The sequence below is a fragment of the Loxodonta africana genome, chromosome 21 (genome assembly GCF_030014295.1).
Source record: "Loxodonta africana isolate mLoxAfr1 chromosome 21, mLoxAfr1.hap2, whole genome shotgun sequence".
In the NCBI taxonomy this organism is placed as follows: Eukaryota; Metazoa; Chordata; class Mammalia; order Proboscidea; family Elephantidae; genus Loxodonta; species Loxodonta africana.
In genome coordinates, this window is record NC_087362.1 from 8,854,153 (window position 1) to 8,879,323 (window position 25,171).

Here is a 25,171-nt window from a genome sequence, read left to right on the forward strand (position 1 = left end):
ACTTGAAGCACTTACTGATGAAGATCAAAGACCACAGCCTTCAGTATGGATTACACCTCAACATAAAGAAAACAAAAATCCTCACAACTGGAACAATGAGCAACATCATGATAAACGGAGAAAAGATTGAAGTTGTCAAGGATTTCATTTTACTTGGATCCACAATCAACAGCCATGGAAGCAGCAGTCAAGAAATCAAAAGACACATTGCATTGGGTAAATCTGCTGCAAAGGACCTCTTCAAAGTGTTGAAGAACATAGATGTCACCTTGAAAACTAAGGTATGCCTGACCCAAGCCATGGTATTTTCAGCTGCATCATACGCATATGAGAGCTGGACAATGAATAAGGAATACCAAAGAAGAATGGACCCCTTTGAATTGTGGTGCTGGCAAAGAATATTGACTATACCATGGACTGCCAAAAGAACGAACAAACCTGTCTTAGAAGTACAACCAGAATGCTCCTTAGAGGCAAGGATGGCGAGACTGAGTCTTACATACTTTGGACATGTTGTCAGGAGGGATCAGTCCCTGGAGAAGGACATCATGCTTGGCAGGGTACAGGGTCAGTGGAAAAGTGGAAGACCCTCAAAGAGGTGGATTGACACAGTGGCTGCAACAATGAGCTGAAGCATAACAACGATTGTTAAGGATGGCTCAGGTCAGGGCAGCGTTTCATTCTGTTGTGCATAGGGTCACTATGAGTTGGAACCGACTCGACGGCACCTAACAACAACAACAACAACCACTGTGCCCAGAACAATACCTGAAATGTAGGAGTCCTAACATATTACTTGTAAGCCTTTCTGGGATGGTTTGGAATAAGCTGCCATTTATAATATTATTTCTATGGAAAAGTAGTATAATAAAATGTACAAAAACTTGGAGTTAGAAAACCAAAAGGGAAGTACACACTTGGCATTTCTCAAGCTGAAAGAACTGAAGAAAAAATTCAAGTCTGAGGTTGCAATATTGAAAGATTCTATGGCCAAATTTTGAATGACGTGGGAAGTTTCAAAAGAAAGTGGAAGTAATACACAGAGTCACTTTACCAAAAAGATCTGGTTGATGTTCAACCATTTCAGGAGGTAGCATGTGATCAAAACTGATGGTATTGATGGAAGAAGTCCAAGCTGCACTGAAAGCATTGGCAAAAAACAAGGCTCCAGGAATTGACAGAATACCAATTGAGATGTTTCAACAAACGGATGCAACCCTGGAAGTGCTCAATCATCTATCCCAAGAAATTTGGAAGTCAGCTAACTGGCCAAATAACTGGAAGAGAACCATATTTGTGCCTTTTCAGATCCATCTGAATGTGGAAATTATCAAAGTGTCATCAATATTTCATGCAAATGAAATTTTGCTGAAGATAATTAAAAATTGGTTGCAGCAGTACATCAACAGGAAACTGCCAGAAATTTAAGCCAAATTCAGAAGAGGATTTATAACAGGGACTATCATTGCTGATGTCAGATGGGTCTTGGCTGAAAGCAGAGAATACCAAAAAGATGTTTACGTGGGTTTTATTGACTATGCAAAGGCATTCGACTGTGCGGATCATAACAAATTATGGATAACATTGCAAAGAATGGGAATTCCTGAGCACTTAAGTGTGCTCATAGGGAACCTGTACATAGACCAAGAGGCCATCGTTTGAATAGAACAAAGGTATACTAAAATCAAAACCAAGCCCATTGCCGTCGAGTCAATTCCAACTCATAGTGACCCTATAGGACATAGTAGATCTGCCCCATAGGGTTTCCAAGGAGCGACTGGTGGATTCGAGCTGCTGACCTTTTTTTTTTTTTTTAATTTTTATTTTTATTGAGCTTTAAGTGGAGGTTTACAAATCAAGTCACTCTCTTACAAAAATTCACATACACCTTGCCATGTACTCCTAGTTGTTCTCCTCCTAATGAGACATCACACCCCTTCTCTCCACCTTGTACTCTCCATGTCTATTCAGCCAGCTTCTATCCCCCTCTGCCTTCTCATCTCCCCTCCAGACAGGAGCTGTCCACATAGTCTCACGTGTCTGCTTTAGCCAAGAAACTCGCTCCTCACCAGTATCATTTTCAATGTTATAGTCCAGTCCAATCCCTGTCCGAAGAGTTGGCTTTGGGAATGGACAAACTGCCGACCTTTTTGGTTAGCAGCCAAGCTCTTAACCACTGTGCCACCACGGCTCTTCATACCTATACCTGTACCTGTACCTGTACTGTACCTGTACCTGTACCTATACGTATACCTATACCTATACATATACATATACATGACTCGACAGCACTGGGGTTTTGGAGGATACACATATATACACACGTCGGAATCGAATCGAATCTCTTAAGTAAATCTCAAGAGATTTACTTAAGAGACAGCCTAATCATAAAGACTAAGTCCTGCCACATTAACATAACTGCCTCTAATCTTGTTTCATTAACATCATAGAGGTAGGATTTACAACACAGAGGAAAATCGCATCAGAAGACAAAATGGTAGACAATCACACAATACTTGGAATCATGGTTTAGCCAAGTTGACATGTATTTTAGAGGGGACACAATTCAATCCATGACAATACCTACTAGCTCACTGAAGAAATAAAACATTACAAACACAGCTGAAATCTCCTGTTTACCCTTGCCTTCCAAATTGCATTACCTTTCTGCCTACCCAGAAAAAAACATTATCCTGAATTTGTTTTTACAACAACTCTGCACAATTTTTATACTCGTACAGGCAGGCAGATTAACCAGTAAGCACCCTAACACATCAGTTTACAGTAAGCAAGGTGGGCACGGGTTTAATTTGTATATACTTACTAATCTGTAGGGCACAATTTCACATGGGTTGTGGTGAAAACAGTGAAATTGTGCCCTACAGATTAGTAAATAAGTACCGTTACTATGGGTGCCTTTGGGTAATCCATCCCTGCACATGTATACTTCCCTAACATCAAATAGGACTATTTTCTAAAACTCTAAACTTTCTATAAATAGTATCATACGCTATTTTGCACTAGTGTTTTCTATCAACATTTGCTTGTGCTTAATCTTTGTAACAGGGTCGCTGTGAGTCGGAATCGACTCGACGGCAGTGGTGGTCTTGGTGGTGAATCTTTGTAAGGAAACCCTGGTGGCTAGTGGTTAAGAGCTATGGCTGCTAACCAAAAGGTCTGCAGTTGGAATTCACCAGGCACTCCTTGGAAGCCCTATGGGGCAGTTCTACTCTGTCCCGTAGGGTCACTATGAGTCAGAATTGACTCCAAGGCTATGGGTTTGGTTTTTCTGTTTAGGAATCTTTGTAAATCCTTCAGGGTTTGGGTTGAGGGTGTCCCTTTGCAGAGTACGTGCTAGCTTCTGTCAACAGCCCGCTGTGCTAATTTTCCAGAATTAAATATTTATAAATTTGAACCCTAAACCAATAGGAAGATACTCCTGGCTTATGACATCTCAAGGGAGATTTTTCATTTCTCACTGCTGCATCTTGCTCCCACCTAGCAGCTGGGGGGTTTAACCACTGACCTTTGGGTTAGCAGCCAAGTGCTTTTACCGCTGCCACCAGGGCTCCTTTTTTACTCGTACATAGTTTAGGTAAGATCAGAATAATTTTCTGATTTTAGTAGTCTCATTTTGCCGTATAAATTTTTTTTTTTTAGTCCAGTCCATACCATCAGTAATGCAGATAAGTGTGCCGCCACGGTGGATGTGTAACCAGCCACTACTAGCAGTTCCATTTGTTTACACCAGTGACTTATAAAAACATTTATTTTTATTATGTTTGAGCATGGGAAAGGTTGGAAATTAATGTGTTAAAGAATCCTAACTATGTGTGGGAAACACATTCCCAACTTGTTATAGTGCCTAGCATCCAGCTTCACCGCTCATTCCTCACATGGCCATGAAAAGGCAAGCCTTTCGGTTACCAAGACCAACAAAGCTCTCGATGCTTCCGCAGCTTCAGTTTCAGTTGATAGCTCTGGGTTTCAGCTTCTTCTTTGTGTTTGTTCCTAGCAGTTTTCTCATACAGCATCTCTCCATGTTTTGCATTATGGTGGGAAGCCAGGGTTTCAGATAGCTTATCCACCATGTTGCTACAGACAGAGCTCTATGTTTAATTTTTCACACTTTCTTCAATAACTACTCTTAAATATTTATACTCTTAAATTTCCTTTAAGTTGAATATTGTTATTTCAAGTGACTACTATTACCTGTTACAAGTTACAGTGCATAATATAAACTAAACAGTGATTATTATACATGTTGATGATTATAAATGTGTTAAGGAATTCACCTTGCTATTTTATTCAATTCAATAGTGAGTCAATTATAAGGTCTAGATATAAGCAATTATGAAAAGTAGAATAAAAAATGATGCCTTCTGAATATTCTCAAAGAAACCCTGGATACTTCTGGTTTCTCTTTCCAATTTGCCAAGATAAATCATCTTGTCTAATCAATTGGGATAAATTGATCTCTCGCTGTGTGTTGGTGCTAAAAGCATTCTCCTGAGAAAGGGGAAGCTACTATCGTCTAGAAATATGTTCCTCGCCACAATTAAAATGAGAGATAGACTCACTCTCATTATTTTTTAATGAGGATTACTAATCTCTGGCACTTTCACTACACTCTCTGTCCATATCAGAACAATAAAATTGCTACTTACGCTAGTCATCACTACCCAATGTTCCGAACTAAGAGGAAAATGATGAAAAATCCGATTGTACACCTGATTTCTTAAAGAATAATTGTACATCAAAGACAACAATTAAGTCGAGAGCACCTATAGAGTGAGAGTAGAGCCAGAAATCTATTACATTAGTAATAGGCAAAATCATCAATTGGAATTGGTGATAGTTGAAATCAGAGAGAGCAGGATCGGAAAATTCTAAGTGGTAAAACCTATGCGTGATACTAGAGTAATTACGTTGTGGGACTTGGTCAAATGAGTGAATGAAAACCTAGAAAGAGAGGTGACCATCAAGGAAAGAAAGAATCCCTATAAACCTGGTGTCTCCATATTACGGTAGTTGCTCTGGCAACAATACGACAGAGTGAAGAACTATATCCATTCTACTGGCAGACTCCTGAAGTATTAGAAGATAGTACGACATCCTGTAACCTGACTTCAGTGTTTTTTGCACGTTAAGTTTTCAAAAGGAAACCAGGAAGATAAAAATCGGTCTGTATTTAACTAGTCTCAGATAGCATCATTTTCTTTTGTTTTCTGAAATGTTTGTGCCAATAAGATTCTGCCACTTCTTGGGCAAGTGTTGAAATCTGTCCTAAAATCTGTATAAAATCTATGGACTACTGTAACCTCAACATGACACAGATTTAATTCTCACCTGGCAAATAGAGGAGCCCTGGTGGCACAGTGGTTAAGAGCTTGGCTGCTAACCAAAAGTTGGCAGTTCAAATCTACCAGGTGCTCCTTGGAAACCCTACGGGACAGTTTTACTTTGTCCTATAGGATCGCTATGAGTTGGAATCCATTTGACAGCAACATTTTTTTTTTTTTCTGGTTTTGGCAAATAGATGTAGAATAGAAAGTCATATGTCTTTCTTCAAAATGAGTGCTTAAGATTTATATGCACTATTTGAGTAATGCAAACATAATTTCACAAGTGGATTGAAAGATGTAAAAGTTATTAATGGATTTTTATAATCAATTAATTTAGTTTATTCCCTCTTGATCAATCATTGCTAAGAATTATAGCCCACATTTCACTCAAATGAATATAAGGCTTATATTAAAAATAATTGCATAGGTCTTCAAGAATTGGAGGTTCATTTTCCTTTTCTGAGGTTCAGTTTTCATACAATAGAATAGACCCATTTTAAGTGCACAGTTTAATGACTTTTGACAAATATATTCATTTTTCATCTGCCCTCACAAATAGGATATAAAACCTTTTCATTACCCCAAGAAGATTCTACCTCCAAAACTGGCTACCGATTTTTGTTATCACTATAATTTTGCATTTTTAGGAATTTCTTCTAAGTGGAATTATTTAGTACATAATCTTTTGGGTCATGCTTCTTGCACTAAGTGTAACTTTTTTTGAGTTCATCCATGTTATTGCACACATCAGTACTTTGTTCCCTGTATTGTTAAGTACAATTCTGTCATAATGGATATACCACAATTTGTTGATCTATTAACCAGCTGATAGACATTGGGTTGTTTCCAAATTGGAGCCATTTAAGTAAAGCTCCTGTGCATATCGGCATACTAGTCCTTTCACGAGCAAGTGTTTTTGTTTGTCTTCAGAAAATACCAAGAAGTAGATTTGTTATGGTATCATATGGTAAGTGTATGTTTAACTTTATTGACATACTATTTTCCAAAATGGCTGCCTTATTTGCATTTCCACCGGCAATGTTACTCAGCCTCCTTTTCAATATTGTCAGTCTCACAATTTTATCCATTCCAGTAGGTGTGTAATGCCATTTTGGTTTTAATTTTCATTTCCTTAAGGACTAATTATGCTTGGGAAAGTGGAGGGTCAGCGAAAAAGAGGAAGACCTTCAAAGAGATGGATTGATATAGTGGCTGCAATAACGGGCTCAAACATAGCAACAATTGTAAGGCTGGCCAGGACCAGGCAATGTTTTGCTCTGTTATACGTGTTTTTGCTGTGAGTCAGAACCTACTCAATGGCACCTAACAAAACAAAAACCAAACAAAACAAAACAACAAGGACTAATAATGTCGAGATCTTTTAATGTGCTTACTTGCCATCCATACCTCTTCTTTGATGGACTGTCTTTTTAAATATTTTGACTATATCTGTATTGAGTTGTTTGTCTTACTATCGAGCTGTAAAATTATATATGTGTATATACATTATATATGTGTGTGTATATATATTAGCCTCAAAAAAGTCTATCCTCAGACCATGCTACTGATTTTTAAAGATTCTATCCTCAAAACGTGCTACTGATTTTTACTATCACTTTAATTTTGCATTTTCAGGAATTTCTTCTAAGTGGAATTATTCAGTATGTAATATCTGCATACAAGAACCCTGCTGTCATTCTCGTATTTGCTCCTTTGTGTGTAATATATCTTTTTATCTCTAGGTGTTTTAAAAAATTTTTCACTTATTTTGTGCCTTGGAGGGGTTGTCTTTATGTTTACTCTATTTGATATTCATTCAATTTTAGGACTTGTGAATTTATAGTTACCTTCATATATGGCATATTTTTGGCTATTATTTACTCAAATATTTTCTCTGACCTCCTCTCTCTTCTCTACTTCTGGGGAACTTATTTCGTTTGTGGTAGACCACTTGATATTAGCCCACATGTTCATTTTTTTTAGTCTCTTTTTCTCCCTGTCTTTCATACGTGTGGTTTATACTTTTATATCCTCAAGATCACTGGCCTGTTTTCTGTAGTGTTGAAATTTCAATGTGTATTCAATGTGTATTTCATTTTAGATATTGCAATTAACATCTCTTTAATTATCATTTGGGTCTTTTTTTATATCTTCCAATTCTATTCATCATATTCATGTTTTCTTCTATGTTCTTATGTATATGGATCATATTTTCATGGCTGTTTTAATATTAACGCTTACTCATTCTATCATCTCTGCCATTGCTGGGTTTGTTTCTATTGATTAACTTCTTCTAGTTAATATCATGGCTTTTGACTTGCCTAGTAATTTTTATTTGGTGCTATACACAGTGTGTAGAGACCTGATGGTGTAGTGGTTAAGAGCTATGGCAAGCTATAGCTGCTAACCAAAAAGCCGGCAGTTCGAATCTACCAGCCACTCCTTGGAAACCCTATGGGGCAGTTCTACTATGTCCTATAGGGTTGCTATGAGTCAGAATCAACTCAACAACAGGTTTTACAAACCTGGCAAATTTTTCTTTGATGCTGATTTTTGCTTTTTTCTTTTGAAGGCTGTTGGACTTTATTGTCTCGTGCAATTAATTTAATTATGAATTATTCTGATCCTTTAGAATAGGGGTAAGCCTGTAAGAACAGCCTGTTGGTCAAATCCAGCCCGCTGCTGGTTTTCTGTTTGTTTGTTTTTAATATGTAGGTGTTTCGTAACTGTTATTGGAATGTGGCCAGTTCCATTAGTTTGCTTATTATCTCTGGTTGATTTTGCACGACAACAGCAGAACTATGTAGTTACCAGATAGATCATAAATCCTGCAAGGCATGAAATATTTACAATCTGCCTCCTTATGGAAAATGTTTGCTGACCCCTGCTTTACAGGATTTCTCTTAAGTATTTTAGTCCAAATTCATAGCACCCTTTAGACTAGGACTAACTTAGGCCCAATACTAAAGAAATAGGCTTCAGAGGAGTCTACTCAATACCTCCTGTGTTACAAAATCTCATCAATTCAAATGACACCCTGCTCTCTGAGAACACTAGAAGTTGTTTATACTACTATATTCTTCTGTTTCCCCCTCCTCTTGGCTTCACAGGGTTTCACCCCAAACGTGCAAATCTATGTTCCTCCAATACTGGAGGGGGTCTCTCAGAAATTTCCAAAGTGCTGCCTGTGGAGTTCCCACGTCTCCGATACTCTGCCCCACAAATTCTAGTCGCCTCAACCTTCCAAAGCTCTGCTCTCTTTCTTAACTCAGTGAGACCATAGGGCCTGTACCGTTCCCCACTCCCTGCACTGCAGCCTGGAAATTGCCTCCAGATGGTAATCTGGGGCTAATCATGATTATTTCATTGGCGTGCCTGATCACAGAGCCCCGTACTGCCCGTGGCTCGCTGTCTGAAAACAGTAGTTTCGTAGATTTTGTCCAGTTTTCTAGTTGTTTACAATGGAAGTGCAATTCCAATGACATTAAATCCCACATGGGGAGAAGTAGATGTTTTCCTCTCTGTTTCTCTGATTATTTTTAATTTCCTTCTTTTCTGAGAAAATTTAAAAGTACAAAAAATGTGAAAACATAGCTAACACTTATATTTTCATCAGCTACAATGAATAATTATTAACCTGTTGTTGTAGTGAAACCCAGCTTTTTTAAGGACACACACATAAATATATACTTTGTTCCTGCCTTAGGTGGTTAAACTTGCGTAATTGCTGTAAAGCGTGAAGTGATCAACTGCACCTTGGTTTTTCATGGAATAACTTATTTTTGATCCATTTATAAACATAGATCTAATCATTCTTTTAACTGGTTGATAGTATTATAACTTAGGACTGTAAGGCATCTTTCATCTATTTTGGTTTGGCAGAAATTTAATTTTCATTAACTTACTTGCTATTATAAATACTAGAACAGTGGACATCCTTGTATATATCATTTTATTCAAAAGTATTAGTGATTTTCAAAGTTTTATGTGCAGCATTAAAGTAAGAGTAGCTAAGTCATAGGTTATGTATATATTTTTTAATTTTCCTATATTTTGCCAATTTTCTCTTCAAAATGTCCACAATGATTTTCACCCCCTCCAGTAACACAGGAGACAGTATTTTCCCCTGTCTTTGGCGTTGTTGATACTGTAAGATATTTTGATGTCTGACAATAAACTACATTTCATTGTTGTTTTAAATTTTAGTTTCTAAATATGTTGTTAAGTTAAATACCCTTTTCTATTACTTGGCCATTTTGTTTCCTGTTCAATGAATTCTCAGTTCAGGTCTGTCGCCACCTTTTTGGAGGTTTGTCATCTTTTTATTTTTTGTCAATTGGCAGCAGTTATATATTCATACACAAATTGTTCGTCTGTTATGTCCATTTTGGACATTTTCTCCTATAAGGCATGCACATTGAGATAGTTCATTGAAACAGCTGTTCTCCTTATAAAATCCACCTTAGGGCAGGGAAAGAACTGGCTGTCTCAGCTGTGCTTTCTCCCTCCTTGGCTAGAGCGTTGTTTTGCTTCTCTGTACTGTACTCCATGTCGCTGCCCTGGTTCTCAGAGATGAAGGGAATGCACAAGGGTCAACCAGCCTGAGGAGTCCCTCCGCCATGCCTGAACTACTCCCCTGTCCAGTGTTCCTGCTTCTGTCACCTACCACCTTCAAGCATAGATCTTCCTTGATATGGCCCCCATCTTCTCTGAATTTCTCTCCTGCAGGCTCACAACATTTATACTGTGCAGGCATTTAGTCCTCTTTATAATCTTACCTGTTGTCAGTCTCTTAAGAATTCCTCACAGTCTCTGCTCCACTGAGAAATCATTTACTTCTTTTGATCACAGTCCAGTGTGTATGTGAGTTTCTATCATTATATAGTTTCTTTGTACAGTGCAGTTTGAGGAAGAGAGAATACTGAAGAACATCCAACTAGCTTGCCCAGGCTCTGACGACTCTAGAACATCCTTGCAGGCGGAAATAGCCTAAACACTTTTATTTTACTACAACTAACCTTTTGCCTTCAAAACTCATTGAGGCATCACACACCCTTTATTTATTTATCCTCTAAGAAAGGTCATTGTTCCAAGATCAAACAAAGTCCTCCAAATCTGTGTCCTTATACACTCAACTGGTGGTACAGTGGTTAAGCTCTCAGCTGCTCACCAAAAGATCACAGGTTTGAACCCACCAGCCACTCCAAAGGAGAAAGATGTAGCCATCTGCTTCCATAAAGATTACAGCCTTGGAAACCCTAGGGAGCAGTTCTACTCTGTCCTATAGGGTGGCTATGAGTTGGAATAGACTCAGTGGCAATGGCTTTTTTGGTTGGCTTAGACAAATAAAGCCCAAGCCACATACTACAGAACAGATAAAAGTTGCTATAATAATTACTAACATTTAAAAAATAATGATATTTATACAAATAGATTTACTAAGTTAGTATTACAATAAATAAGGCTGCAGAATCTAAGGGGGAAAAACCCATTCAATTAAAGCAGGGTCTTTTTTAGTGTCCGTCGTCTGCATAGTATGTTCCTCTGTTCCCTTCTTCCTCAGCTAATTAGGATACTTCTGTTCACAAGCAGGCCTCTAGACATTGGTACAAGTTAGAAACCACTGTAAATAATGGATAATTAGATGAGGAAATAAGATTTCTCTGACTGAAGTTTGAGTTTGTAGCACTAACACGCTTCCCCTGGTAAGTGGTGCCACCCATCCACCCTCCCATCAACCCAGTATATGGATGGGAGTTGTTATAGTATTTTTTTAAATAGGGAGATAAAATTACTGATGGGGTCTCAGATGTTTTGGTAATATTGTGTTCATAAAATCAGTGTGACATCTTCTCATAGTGAGTCAGTCTTAAGCTGGGCCATGGAATGACTGACACCATGTTGACAGTCAGACTTTGTAAGGCTTAGCTAGTCAAAAGCTGATTTTTATAATTCAAAACGGGGCATGGCCATAGGGAGAGGATGGGTTCTGGAAGTTTGACAGATGGAAGTGAGAAATGCAGGCTGGTTGTCAGACTAACCTGAATAGTCCAACCATCTGGGTGAGACAAGCTTTGAAACAAACTCAATCTCAGGCCACACCCCAAACCAATTAAATCAGTCTCTGGTGACAGGAGTTGGATGTTAACATGTTTAAAAGCTCCTTAGGTGATTCTTCTCAACCTGCCTCCAAGGCTGAGAAACGGTCCTAGATGGACATGCTGAACCAGCATTTAAAAGCCTGGTGGTCTAGCCCATCAAGAAAATAAACTCAAAAAACCAAACCCCGTTGCTATTAAGTGATTCCGACTCATAGCGACCCTATTCAGGACAGAGCAGAACTGCCCCATAGAGTTTCCGAAGAGTTCCTGGTGGATTCAAACTGCTAACCTTTTGGTATCAAGAAAATAGACCTTTCCATTTCATTTTAAGCTCTTTTACAAGATGGTGATTCTTTATAACTTTTTTATTGTGATTTAACAATACTGACTCTGATTTAGGAGAAAGTTGTCAAGCCCAGAGTGCCTTGACACAAGTACATCCAAGAATTTTCATCTACATTCATTTAGAACCTGAAAACAAAGAAATGTTTAAAATGATTATCTCCTCTATTCTTCCTCTTACATTTAAAATTACCTAAATCTCATAATAGCTTTTTCAAATGTAGCATTTTTCTCTACAAACCATTCCTTGTAATTACACTTATTTAAAAAAAAGTTTTATTTATTTATTTTTAAATTGCAGTTGTATGTTTCACTGTCACTAAAGTGATTCATCCTGCCGTCATCTCCTTCTCAAAATCATTAGTTTGGAGAAAACATCCAGCTCTTTCTCAGATGCTTTGCAAGGCAACAAAAAATGTATATACTGCTATCCAGTGAAGAGTTCTTCCTAACAGGTTGTTGTTACGCTAAATAACTTTCACTTTCAAGAACGATTTTAGATATGCCAATTTGAAAGTTCACTTTTCTAACATAAACCATCCCACCCTTTCCTTCTTAAGTCCAAGGTGGCCTACATGTATAAATCTACTTGTGATATTGCAGGAAAAAAAAAAAAAATCTTTTTCATCTCTATTTGTAGCTGCAATTAAAAATACAGAACTTTATATTTATCCCATTAGCTATGATGAGTCTGCCCCGGGTCACTCATTGGCTAGCTTAGCAAGACTCTCGTAATCAACAGCACGTATTTAAGAAATGAATAGCTAAAGGCAGTGTGGTTGTTATATTTAGAGTTGTTTTGCAGCAAAAAGAGTGGCCCTCCTCCTCCTCTCAAACTATGGGGCTGGGTGTGGTGGAATATTTTCTCAATAATATTGAATCTCAAGGAAATCTAAGAAACCTAAGCCATCACAGTGACAGTCTCAGGGAAATTGAAACAGGAGTATGGTATTAGGTTAAAGGTGACTAGAGGGACCTCAGCAGAAAAGATACATGGATTTTCACTTTAGTATTGTAACATCCCTTTAATAGTTTCCTATCACCCTGCAACGAGTTACCGCAAACTCTATGGCTTAAAACAATACAAATTTATTCTCTACAGTTCTGGAGAACAGAATTCTAAAAGCAAGGTGTCAGCAGGGCCACATTCACTTCAGGAGAGAACCTATTTCTTTGGCTTTTCAGCTTTAGAGGCCGCATGCATTCTTTGGCTCATGGCCTCCAATCACTCCTTCCGCCTCCCAAGCTAAGGGACTCATGGCCCCTCAGAGTTTTCATTGTCGTGTCTCCTATAACTGCTCTGATCCTCCTGCCTCCCTCTTATAAGGATCTTTTTGATTACATTGTGCCCTCTGGAATAACCCAAGACAAACTTTCCTTCTGAAGATGCTTAATTTTATCACATCTGCAGTATCCCTTTGACCATGTAATGTAACACATACCTAAGTTTTGGGTATTAGGATATGGACACCAATGCGGGGGCAGGGGTCACTAGTAACTCTACCACAATCTACACTTCATTTGTGATTTTTCTGCCTGTTCTTGCAGTTCAAATTCTGAAGACATAACTATGATCGGCTCTTACGCACTCTCCTAATCCAATCAGCTGTGGCATGGGACTCACAGTAGAGAAAAATGACCATCTGAACACATAGAAATATGGTAGCCAATAACTGGTACTCATATCACAGTGATATAATTTGAATATCACTTAGAGCATAGGGCATTAACATTATTTGGGTGCCTACTATGTACTAGGCCATTTGTAAACACTTTACATATACATTGTTGTTTTCATGACAGTCCTACCAGCTTACTGTTATTTCCTGTTTCACTCATAAGGAAAATAAAGTTAAGAAATGCTAAGCACTTTTTCCACGCCCATACAGTTACAGTTAATGGCAAATTGTTAAGTACTGGGCTACTAACAAAAAGATTGGCTGTTCCAATCCTAGCATAGGTGCCTTGGAAGACAGGCCTGGTGGTATGCTTCCGAAAAGTCACCACCACTGAAAACCCTAGGAGTGACATGGGGCTGCCACGAGTCAAAACTTACTCAGTGGCAACCAGTTAGAAATAAAATTCAAATTGTCATTTGCCCAACTTTAAGGGGCTATGTTTTATCTACTGTCTCTTATGGTTCCAGGGCCATCACTAATTATTTCAACTGCCTGAGACGAATCTTTCCTCTTTTTGGACAATTTAGTCAGCTAAAAAATCAGTACATTTTGATTTCTCATTCCTAAGTGTCCTTTTAGTTTTAACATTTTTTTAACATAATTTGTGTTTAAGGGGTTGGTGTTTTCCTGTACAAAGATTATTGGTTGGACACATTCAGAAATTGAATTTAAAACTCTGGTCTAATTAACTACTTGATCAAATGAACAAAGTCAAAAAAATAAACACTTTCAGTAATTTTTATTTAACTAAATAAACTTATTTAGATAAATTTAAACAACCAGTTTAGAGACTGTACAAGATGTATGTGCATACTCCTTTTGAAAACTCTAAAAACTTGTTTAATTTGTAATTTTTTCACAAAACATAAGTGATATTAGAGAACATTCAGTCAAATGGAGCTATGAAACTTGGTCTGTATTACCACAGTTTAATAATACCTATTATTTATTTACTTTTTCTTATATGCCAGCCACTACAGTAGTTACTTGATACATGCTACTTCATTTGATACTCAGATGGCTATTTCTCATTTACCAATGAATAAACTGAACCAAAGAGAATTTAAGTAACTTGGCCAACATCACAAAGCTAGCACGTGACAAGGCCAGGGTTTTCATCACTGCCTGTATGACACCAAAGCCAACTGTTTTTTCTGTTGCAAATTTCACCTTGCATTCTGGTGGTGTGGGAGCCGTGATGACTGTACAAGCAGCTCCAAAGAAGTTCTCAAAGAGCTTGTGTTCATGTCCTCGTTCAACTGATACCCAGTTTGTGGGTAAAAGAAAGGAATCTGGCTCCAAATGCCTCTTCCTTCTTTATTTTTGTAAGTTTCAAAGAGAAGAAAAAAAAAAATTTTGGCTCCCTCCTGAAGAAGTTTTTAAGATAATATTCACACAAATAAATATCTGACTTTCAGGAGCATTTCTTAACAGAAGATTTCCCTGGAAAACTGTATAATCTTGCCTTCTATCACTGATGACTTTGACTCTTTAATTATCTATAATCTCTCTCAGGAAACTGACTTTTGCTGCCTCCCGCCAATCAGACAGTTCTTCCTGTGTGTAGTTTTTTTTGTTTTGTTTTGTTTAACTTAATCTACTGAAGTGTAATTTAAATCGATAACATGTACTCATTTAATTGCACATTTCAGTAAGTCTTGATAAATTTATATACCCAAGTAACTATACCATAGTAAAGACATCGAATGTTTCCAACCCCACAAAAATTCCTTCACATACATTCCCAGTTAATGGCCTGTCCAACCCCAGTCCAAGGCAACCACTGATCTATTTTCAGTCAGGATAGATTAGATTAGGCGTTTCTGGAATTCCATACAAATATGAAAATACAGTATATATTCTTTTGTTTCTGGCTTCTCTCACTCGGCATAATCTTTTTTGAGATCCATGTTGTCTCATTTATCAGTAATTAATTCTTTTTTATTTCTGAGCAGTATTCCCTCCGTAGCTGTAGTTTGCAAAACTTAAAGGACACTGATGGGAACTGCATATCAGACTTCACAGCATTGACTCTGAGAAAAAACAATTACTATAAAATTACAGCACTTTAGCCACAGAAAATACCACATAAATTACGATGTCTACAATAAGGCATTTTACAATCCACAGCTAGTATATCATAAGATTCCAGATATCCATATGATCCCTGTCAAGCAAGGACTAAATTTAATGATTGCTTAGCATGAGTTTCCTTTGGAGATTTCATATGGTACCTACAAAATAAAATAAAAATGCTTTCTCCTGTGATATTTGGAGTGCCATTACAGCGCACACTAAATATAATTTAAAGACTAAAAAACATGTAACATTTACTGAAAAGATGAGTTATAAAAACATATATTCAGAGGTTTAGTCATTTGCTTAAACTTGAAATTACAATTTAATGGATAAAATTTGTATTTGGAAATTGAGATATACCTGGTAGCATTGTTGATATGCAGTACGTTACACACCATTCTAAACTCTCTACCATAGGCAGAGGCATAAATCCTGAAAATTTCTCTTGCAAACCTTTCTTTCCAGAGAGGTTATGGACAGACTCTGTCAATAAATTTCTCATGTGAGTTTGGGAAAGAGGAAGAGATTATTCTCAGGTGGCAACTGCAAGCAGGTAAGTAGATGTCAGCAATTGGCTGACTTGGGGTACTGTCTGGGCTGTTGGATGCCCTACTGAGACCATCTACCTCCACGCAATCACAAGTTGGACCATGGGGGAGGGTTCTTTGTAATCCATGAGGATTCATATATTTTCACTCCCCAAACTTTCCAATGGTTTCATCAGCCTCTTATTCCCTACATTAAAAGTCTTACTGGTAGTGGAAAGCATCAAAGTCACAATCGCTCTAACATCAAGAAGGAGTCCAGTAATTTACAGAATTTTAACATTCCTTTAACTCATCAGGGATCCAGAGGTCATAAAGCAAACAAGACAGCTAAACTCCAAACATGTCTTGTTCCCATAAGAAGAGGCAAAAACACAAACTGTTTTAGCTTTGGCAGACACTAGAGGCCCCCAAGTGTCCGTCAGTTTCTTCTACCGGGGGGCTTGCTTGTTGCTGTGATGCTAGAAGCTATGCCACCGGTATTCAGATTCCAACAGGGTCACCCATGGAGGACGGGTTTCAGCTGAGCTTCCAGACTAAGACAGACTAGAAAGAAGGACCCAGCTGTCTACTTCTGAAAGGCATTAGCCAGTGAAAACCTTATGAATAGCAGCGGAACATTGTTTCATATAGTGCTGGAAGATGAGCCCCCCAGGTTGGAAAACACTCAAAAGATGACTGGGGAAGAGCTGCCTCCTCAAAGTGGAGTTGACCTTAATGACGTGGATGGAGTAAAGCTTTTGGGACCTTCATTTGCTAACGTGGCATGACTCAAAATGAGAAGAAACAGCTGCAAACATCCATTAATAATCAGAACCTGGAATGTAGGAAGTATGAATCCAGGAAAATTGGAAACCATCAAAAATTAAATAGAACTCAAAAACATTGATATCCTAGGCATTAGTGAGCTGAAATGGACTGGTATTGGCCATTGAATCAGACAGTCATATAGTCTGCTATGCTGGGAATGACAACTTGAAGAGGAATGGTGTTGTATTCATCATCAAAAAGAATGTTTCAAGATGTATCCTGAAGTACTATGCTGACAGCAATAGGATAATATCCATACGCCTACGAGGAAGACCAGTTAATACAACTATTATTCAAATTTACGCACCAACCACTAGAGCCAAAGATGAAGAAATAGAAGATTTTTATCAGCTTCTGCAGGCTAAAATTGATTGAACATGCAATCATGATGCATTGATAATTACTGGAGATTGGAATGCAAAAGTTGGAAGCAAAGAAGAAGGATCAGTAGTTGGAAAATATGGCCTTGGTGATAGAAACAATGCCGGAGATCGAATGATAGAATTTTGCAAGACCAATGACTTTTTCATTGCAAATACCTTCTTTCACCAACATGAACGGTGACTATACACATGGACCTCACCAGATGGAACACACAGAAAACAAATTGACTACATTTGTGGAAAGAAACAATGGAAAACCTCAATATCATCAGTCAGAACAAGGCCAGGGCCAATTGTGGAACAGACCATCAATTGCTCATATGCAAGTTCAAGCTGAAACTAAAGAAAATCAGAGCAAGTCCACGAGAGCCAAAATATGACCTTGAGTATAACCCACCTGAATTTAGAGACCATCTGAAGAATAGATTTGACACATTGATCCACAAGTTGCAGAATGACATCAAGGAGATCATACATGAAGAAAGCAAGATGTCATTGAAAAGACAGAAAAGAAAGAAAAGACCAAGATGGATGTCAGAAGAGGCTCTGAAACTTGCTCTCAAATGTCAAGCAGCTAAAGCAAAAGGTAGAATTGATGAAGTAAAAGAGCTGAACAGAAGATTTCAAAGGGCATCTCGAGAAGACAAAGTATTATAATGACATGTGCAAAGAGCTAGAGATGGAAAACCAAAAGGGAAGAACATGCTCAGCGTTTCTCATGCTGAAAGAACTGAAGAAAAAATTGAAGCCTCAAGTTGCAATAGTGAAGGATTCCATGGGGAAAATATTAAATGATGCAGGAAGCATCAAAAGAAGATGGAAGGAACACAGAGTCATTACACCAAAAAGAATTAGTCGATGTTCAACCATTTCAAGAGGTGGCATATGATCAGGAACTGATGGTACTGAAGGAAGAAGTCCAAGCTGCTCTGAAGGCACTGGCAAAAAACAAGGCTCCAGGAATTGATGGAATATCAATTGAGATGTTTCAACAAACAGAGGCAGCCTGCAGGTGCTCATTCGTCTATGCCAAGAAATATGGAAGACAGCTTAGTGACCAACTGAGTGGAAGAGATCCATATTTATGCCTATTCCCAAGAAAGGTGATCCAACAGAGTGTGGAAATTATAGAACAATAACATTAATATCACACACAAGCAAAATTCTGCCAAAGATCATTCAAAAACGGCTGTAGCAGTATATCAACAGGGAACTGCCAGAAATTCAGGCTGGCTTCAGAAGAGGATGTGGAACCAGGGATATCATTGATGATGTCAGATGGATCCTGACTGAAACCAGAAGGATGTTTACCTGTGTTTTATTGACTATGCAAAGCCATTTGTGGATCATAACAAACTATGGATAACATTGTGAAGAATGGGAATTCCTGAACACTTAGTTGTGCTCATGAGAAACCTTTACATAGATCGAGAGGCAGTTGTTCAGACAGAACAAGGGGATTTCGATTGGTTTAAAGTCAGGAAAGGTGTGCGTCAGGGTTGTATTCTTTCACCATACGTATTCTATCTGTATGCTGAGCAAATAATACGAGCAGCTGGACTATATGAAGAAGAATGGGGCATCAGGATTGGGGGAAGATTCATTAAGAACCTGCGTTATGCAGATGACACAACCTTGCTTGCTGAAAGTGAACTTGAAGCACTTACTGATGAAGATCAAAGACCACAGCCTTCAGTATGGAATACACCCCAACAAAGAAAACAAATATCCTCACAAGTGGACCAGTGAGCAACATCATGATAAACGGAGAAAAGATTGAAGTTGTCAAGGATTTCATTTTACTTGGATCCACAATCAACAGCCATGGAAGCAGCAGTCAAGAAATCAAAAGACACATTGCATTGGGTAAATCTGCTGCAAAGGACCTCTTCAAAGTGTTGAAGAGCAAAGATGTCACCTTGAAGACTAAGGTGCGCCTGACCCAAGCCATGGCATTTTCAACTGCATCATATGCATTTGAAAGCTGGACAATGAATAAGGAAGACCGTAGAAGAATTGACGCCTTTGAATTGTGGTGTTGGTGAAGAATATTGAATATACCATGGACTGCCAAAAGAATAAATGATCTGTCTTTGAAGAAGTGCAGCCAGAATGCTCCTTAGAGGCAAGGATGGCGAAACTGTGTCTTACATACTTTGGGCATGTTGTCAGGAGGGATCAGTCCCTGGAGAAGGACATCATGCTTGTCAGTGTACAGGGTCAGCAGAATAGAGGAAGACCCTCCGTGAGGTGGATTGACACAGTGGCTGCAACAATGAGCTCAAGCATAACAAGCATTGTAAGGATGGCTCATGGCCAGGCAGTGTTTTGTTCTGTTGTGCATAGGGTCACTATGAGTCGGAACAGACTTGACCACACCTAACAACAACAGACACTAAAGGAAAAGGTGGCTGCCATAGAAGTGGGTGAGAAGTAATCAGCTAAAATTTTAAAATATGTTATGGTTAGCATATTCTTTTAGGATATAACTGGGTGTTGGACACACAGAAGAATGTCACACTCACTGCAAGCTCTTCCTTATGGCCCTGCATCATTTTCTGACTTAGAAACTTGGAAACAGGGAAGAAGACCAGAAAGAGCCACCCTGGTGTTGAAGGTATGTGATCAGTGTCCATTGGCCACCTGGAGCAAATGCATGAAACACTGCCCACTTCCCTAAGCCCTTGTCTCATATGAGACAAAAGCTTTAAGCCACTGTGGGAGGGTAAAAAAAAAACATATCACCCCCAGGAACACTGAATGAATATTAAAAGCAAAGCCTGTCTGTCATTGGAGGATGAGTAGACAACCACCTTTCCTACCCCCAGGAGCCAGGCTAAGGTCAACTGTTTCTGCTGGAAAGATAGAAGCAAAACTTAACCGTTCATTTAAAAAAAAAAAAAAAAAAACCAGTTGCTGTCAAGTCAATTCTGACTCATAGTGACCCTACAGGACAGAGCAGAACTGCCCCATAGAGTTTCCAAGGAACGCAGGTAGATTCGAATTGCCAACCTTTGGGTTAGCAGCCACAGCACTTAACCACTATGTCACCAGGGTTTACAACTGTCCATTAGGTAAAGGCAAAAAAAAAAAAAAAAAAATACAAAGAATAATAAAAAAAAAAAAAAACCCAGGGAGGAGCAAGAAACCCTGCCTGTCCAAGATCTACAATAAATACAAGGCATAATTTGGCAACCAGATAGGGAAGGGGCAGAAATGCTAAAAAGATCATACACCTAAGGCCCAGAAAATAGGCCATACCTAAGAAAAAAGTTGGACAAGGGTAGTCAGGAATACTTCTTCCCCCACCATAAGCCTAGCAATAAGTAATAAGCAACAGCAATCTACTTCTGGGAAAGGGACAAAAACATAGAAAGAAGCTGTCTCTATGGTGTCAACATACAGGAATTGCTGAAAGTTAAAGAGGAAGCTGAAAGTTAAAGATCACAGTTGTCAACGATTTCATTTTACTTGGATCCACAATCAATACCTATGGAAGCAATAGTTAAGAAATCAAATGACACATTGCATTGGACAAATCTTCTGCAAAATCTTTACAGCATTGAAAAGCAAATATTTCACCTTGAGAGCTAAGGTGCACCTGACCCAAGCCATGGTATTTTCAATAGCCTCATATGTATGCGAAAGTTGGACAATGAATAAGGAAGACCGAAGAAGAATTAATGTCTTTGAATTATGGTGTTGGTGAAGAATACTGAACATAGAATGGACTGCCAGTAGAACAAACCAATCTATCTTGGAAGAAGTATAGCCAGAATGCTCCTTAGAAACAAAGATGGTGAAACTCTGTCTCATGTACTCTGGACATATTATCAAGAGGGACCAGTCCCTGGAGAAGGAGATCATCCTTGGTAAGGTAGACAGTCAGAGAAAAAGAGGAAGATTCTCAATGAGATGGATTGACCCAGTGGCTGCAAAAATGGGTTCAAACATAGCAACTATTGCGAGGATGGCACAGGACTGAGCAATGTTTTGTTCTATTGTATATAGGGTGGCTAGGAGTTGGCACTGATTCCATGGCACCTAATAAGAAAAACAAAGACAGAGAAGGAACATTGGGAAAAACTCTAGCACCCTCAGCCCACACAAAGAACAAGGTAACAACAGCCCACTACTGAAGAATTTAAGCTTATGGGGTACTAAGCTTTCACCAACATCAAAAACAAAACTCACCTCAACTACTAACTAGATTGACTCAACCCACAGAACAGTCTAACAGAAGCAGATGCATACTTATTCAAAGGCATAAATAATAATTATCTCAGTCTCTGCCTTTCTTTTTCTTGCACATGCTGTCTGGCATTCAATCAAAAATTATGGCACACAATAGAGGTAGGCAGTGGTGAGGTGGAGAAGCATTGCTAACAGATAAATTATTCAGTAGAACTAGATGCAGAGATGACCCAGATGTAGAAACTTTCAAATAGGAAATGTAAAATAACAATAATTAAAACTTTAAAGGATCTAGTGGGAAAAGTGCACAGTATGCATGAACAGAGGAAAAGTTTCAGAACTGAGATGGGAGAAAATAATACAAAATAAAAAGTTAATGCTAGAAATAAAAATCACAATGTAAATTTTTGAGAATTCCTTCAACAAGATTATCAAATGACCAAACACAGTTGAGGAAAAACCTAGTAAGCTTGAATATAGGCCAAAATAAATTATTCACACTGAAACACAGAGAAAAAAGAGTTTAAAAAACAAAACAAAAGGACAAATTATATAGGGGAGTTCCAAAAGTAATAGAGAATGGTACAAATAAAAGTTTGAAAAGGTAATGGCCAAGAATTTTCCAAAATTAATAAAAGATAACAAACCACAGATCCAAAAGTCTCAGAAAACTCTAAGCAGGTATAAAAAAATGAAATACACACACATTAGAAAAATCAGTTTACTAAAACAAAATATTAGAAAAAATCTTTCAGGCAAAAATATAAGAAAAAAATATTATAAAGGACTGAAAATGAGAATTAGAGCAGATTTCTCAGCAGAAACTGAAAGCCAGAAGACAAGAGAGTAACATTTTTCAACTGCTGAGAGAGCAAAAACCATCAGCCCGTAATTCTATATCCAGCAAAGGTAGTGTTCTAAAATTAAGGTGAAAAAAGTATACTTTTTCAGGCAAATCAAAACAGAGAATTCATTACAAGCAAACTTGCATTATAAGAAATGCTAAAGAAAGTTATTCAGCCAGAAAAAGAATGGTATCAAGGAAACCATATCTGAACTTATGTTAATCTTTGAAATACAAAATACTGATGTGGTCTACTACACAAAACAGAATCTTATAAAAAAAAGAAATCTTGTAATGAATAAATTTTTGGCCCAAGTAAGTCCTGAAAGTATATTTACCATGACCATATTTAGTAACTTACAGAACCACAATGTTATCCCCATATCTTTTTTTGGAATTGACTTGGCGGCAATGGGTTTGGGCTTTTTGGTGGTTTTTTATTTTTTTGATATCTCTTAGGACTATGGTTATCATAATTTAAAAGGTCAAGTAGAATCAATGGAACTTTAGCCCTACCAAAATAGTCAACCAAATTCAAGACCTCATTTCTGGGGGGATTTCAGAGATTAAAGCAATGATCAAAGACTTGAAAAAACGAAGTGATTTCTAACACATCCCTACTCGACTTTCCTGTTTAGCCTTTGTAAGGGTAAATGGAGACCTGAAGCTGCAGTGGTTAAGAGCTTGGCTGCCAACCAAAAGGTCAGCAATTCGAATCTACCAGCTGCTCCTCGGAAAGTCTATAATAGCCAAAAAGTCGGTAATTCGAATTCACCAACAGCTCCTTGGAAACCCTATGAGGCAGTTCTACTGTGTCTTATAGGGCCACTATGCGTTGGAACCTACTTGATGGCACATAACAACAACAACAAGGCAAATGGGAGGAAAGGCATAGGGATCTACTTTAGAAAATCAACCAACGAAAACCCTGTTGTCATGGATTGAATTGTGTCCCCCAAAAGTATCTCTCAACTTGGCTAGCTCATAATTCCCTTGTATGATCGTGAAATTGTCTGCCATTTTATCATCTGATGTGATTCCCCTACGTGTCTTAAATTCTATCAGTATGATAGAATAAGATGGATTAGCAGCAGTAATACTGATGAGATCTACAAGATTAGATAGTGTCTTAAGCCAATCTCTTTTGAGGTATAAAAGAGAGAAGTGAGCAGAGAGACAAGGAGAACCTCACACCACCAAGAAAGCAGTGCCGGGACCTGAGGTTCCTGCACTGAGATGCTCCCAGACCAAGGAAAGACCGATGACAAAGACCTTCCAGGGCCGACAGAGAAAGCCTTCCCCTGGAGCTGAAGCACTGAATTCGGACTTGTAGCTTACTAGACTGTGAGAGAATAAATTTCTCTTTGTTGGAGCCATTCACTTGTGATATTTCTGTTATAACAGTGCCAGATGACTAAGACACCTATGTATAACAACGGTCTGATTCACAGCCAGTGGGTATGACTCAGGACTGGGCGGGATTTCATTCAGTTGTGCTTGGGGCCACTGTGAGTTGAGAATACTAATTGAACTAATTTATCAAATAAACTAGAAGACTCACAATTTGTGTGGGGCCAAGAGCAAAAGTAGATCCAGGACACCATAAGTTACTAAGCCATTTGAATGGTATGACCCAGATCATTGATTCCATAAGTGTCTCTGGCAGGAAGTAAACAGAAAAAAATAAATAAATAAAAGCAAAAAACTTTAGATCTACAACATAATCAGCCAAGCTTCTTTTAAATAAAATAAGAGAAACCATATATCTGAATTTAAAATGCAGTATAATAAAATTACAATAATTTGTGATAATAAATTTAAACTATAAAATAAATCTGACAAGTTCACTAAAAAAGCAACCTATCAAAATTTACACAATAGAGAACATGAACTGTCCTATATTTATTAAAGAATTTAAATGTGTAATTAAATACTTTCCAGAAAGTAGGTTTTCCCAGTGGATTTTAGCACCCACTTAAGTCTCAAATAATTCCAAACTCATACAAAATCGTCTAGGTATTTGACACAGGGGAATACACCTTAATGCATTTTATAAGAGTAGGATAGCCTTGATATTAAATTCAACAAGCCAATATGACAAAGAAAAGACAACCTTCTTTGTGAACCTAGATGTAAAAATCCTAACAAAATATTAGCAAACCAAGTTCAGCAGATTCATCATGATCAAATGCCATTATTCCAGGAATGTAATATTGGCATGACATTTGAAAAATCAATGTTCGTAACATTACCAGATTAAAGAACAAAAATCATAAAATCATCTCAAAAGATGTAGAAAAACCAGCTGATAAAATTAAAAACCCATTCATGAGAAATATGCTTATAAAATAAGAAATCTACTTAAACTTCTTTAAAGTAATGAGGTAGATTACAAAACAGCATTTTTTCTTTTTTTTTTAATAACTGGCAACCAAATATTTAATAAAAGTTTTAATTCATTTGCATCAAGAGTTATTTAACTTATGTATGTGTAGAATTTCTCACTGTTTTCCTATTCTATTTTTTGTGTTTTTTTAGCACCCTGTTCCTCCCCACTCTTATTTCCTGCTAACCACTGATCTTTTTCTGTCTCAATGGATGTACATATTTTAGATATTTCATATAAGTGGAATCATACAATATTTGTCATTTTGTGTCTGGCTTCTTTCACTTAGCATAACATTTTCAAGGTTATCCATGTTGTAGCATGTAACAGTACTTTGTTCCTTTTTATTGCCAGATAATGTTTCATTGTATGGATACACCACATTTTATTTATCCATTCATCTGTTAATGCGCGCTTGGGTTGTTCCTACCTTTTGGTTATTGCGAATAATGCTGCAATAAAC